We start from the raw sequence: 2,279 nt of genomic DNA, 5'->3' as shown, positions 1-2,279 counted from the left end.
ACAGGAGCAACTATCCTCAAAGCCAATGCCACAAATCAACCACCAATATAAAAAATAAAAAAAAACAAAAAAAAAAACATAAACTTTCTTTTGTTTCTTTTCTAAAACAGGAAAATGTTCCTTACGTAAAAGATATCTTGAAGACTCAAATTTGTTAATATTATTGCAAGACAAAAAAAAAAAAAATTAATTAATTAAAGAAAAAGGAAGTGTTTTCTTATTAAAATTATGTTGTGTTTATAATCTTCCTAAACTACGTTTGACCTGATTCTTGATTTGACAAGATACGTAGGCAGCCCTATTTTAAGGTTCGATCCAACCAAGAAAAGAAATCTAAAAAGTCCTCATCACGAAAACTGGGAAAAGAAATTATTTAGAAAAATTTGACTTAGTTGGTACCAACATGTATAGAAATGTGCATAAAGAAAAATAATAAAGTGTTAAACGATTTGGCAAGACAGACTAACTTTGTTGTGATCAATAGACTTCTTTTAGTACCTCTTGATATATTTATGTAATACTTGAGAAATTGTTTTGCTTATAGTTAAGGCTAAAATAAATTCGAACTCATGTTTCATGTGCATTGTGTGGTGAGCTTTAGATATAAAATTCAAAGGCATGACTTTGTTGATCTAGAATTTGGCCCGAATGTTGGTTGGAGCGAAATTTTGAGCAACATTTAACTTGGGAAAGGATTATAGGCTTTCTTTGATTCAATTGTGTCTTTCAAGCCTACCAAATGGCATGTTATCCATAGAACTCCAATTTCGAGCCTGAAACATTTTCATCGAATAACCGTATTTTAGCATATATCCTTTTAAGTGCATAAATACACTATTTCTTGGTCCTGCCTCCCTGAGTGCACTATCAATTAGATACACAATACCAAAGACCTAAGTTGGGGTACCAAAGTGAAAAGGTCAAATATGTGAAAGTTCAAAAAAAAAATGACAAAGAAAAGCTAGAATAAAAAATGAAAAACTCTCCAACAAAAAAGAGAGAAAATGAGAAGAAAATAAATGAGGAGAAACTTTCAAGAAAACAAAGGTCAAATGCCAAAATGAAAAATATTGAGAGCAATGTGCAAATTTTAAGGAGGAATTAGTCACTGTATCCCAAATGAAATATCCAACCTTTCTCTAAGCCTACATTACAAGCCAATGACAAGTCTTATTTGATCTCATTTTTTGTGTTCTCACATTAGTGGATACTTACATAAGGGCCAAGCATATGGTATCTCAATCTAATGCATTGAATATTTTTCTGAGTGTGAGTGACTTTCAAAAATGTCCTACGATCCAAATTATTCTATAATGTGTGAAAAAGGAGTTCATTTGTTGCGAGAGCACTTGAAACATGAGGATATGAATAATTATGTCCCTTAATTTAGGCAAGATGAACTCATCTTGTAAATACATAAGTATGTTTGAGATACCATTTGAAACTATAGGAATTAGTCAAAGTTGACCTCAAATTTGTCTGAAAGTAGTTGAAGGTGACTCATATGCATAATACTAATTGTTGGTACAAACTAAAGTCAAAACATTGTCAATCATGAACTGATTCATTCTCAAAAGATGTCTTTTGTAAGAAAAGTCAAGAAAAACAAAAGAAATTTTTTTCATTTAATATGAACTACGTTTGACCTGATTCTTGTGATACAAGATACGTAGGCAGTCTTACAATAGGGCTCGGTCTCACAGAATAAAATTTTATATTCTTGAAGGAATGAAATTGGATCATATTTTTTTTTTAAAATAAAAAATAAAAAATGATAAATTAAAAAGAGTATCAAAGTTCCTCAATTTAAAAATTGGGACAGATTTTTATTTGTTATAAAAAGAAATACTCTTGTTAATAGGGAACAAACACCCTAGAAGCATTTTAGGAAGAAAACACCCTAGAGATACTATATTTCATTTTTAGGGAACAAACATCATAATTCCATCGATGTCTTGAACTTTTCTTTGAGACAAATATTTTTCATTTATGCTAATAGATTAAATAAAAAAAATTCTGGTGTAACCTGGGGCAAAAATAATGTTGTGGTTATTCTATTTTGATGATTTTATTAAGCGAGATCTTCCTAAGTAATGAAATTAGTATAGCAGGACCCTCCTGAATAATGGGACACTAACAGGACCCTCCTGGATAATGGGACTAGCAGGACCCTCCTACATAATGGGACACTAACAGGTCCCTCATGGATAATGGGACTAGCAGGACCCTCCTACAAAATGGGACACTAGCAGGACCCTCATGGATAATGCGACACTAGC

The 2,279-nt window shown here is 31.6% G+C and overlaps 1 pseudogene; it reads right to left on the bottom strand.

Annotated features, from left to right (window-relative positions):
* LOC102580298 (subtilisin-like protease SBT1.7) overlaps window positions 1-2,279 on the bottom strand; it is a 15,245-nt pseudogene that overhangs the window by 11,659 nt on the left and 1,307 nt on the right.

Source organism: Solanum tuberosum, unplaced genomic scaffold (assembly GCF_000226075.1).
Source record: "Solanum tuberosum cultivar DM 1-3 516 R44 unplaced genomic scaffold, SolTub_3.0 scf00130, whole genome shotgun sequence".
Taxonomy (NCBI): Eukaryota; Viridiplantae; Streptophyta; class Magnoliopsida; order Solanales; family Solanaceae; genus Solanum; species Solanum tuberosum.
Note: the sequence above shows the minus strand (reverse complement) of the source record. Positions and strands in the feature narration are given on the sequence as shown.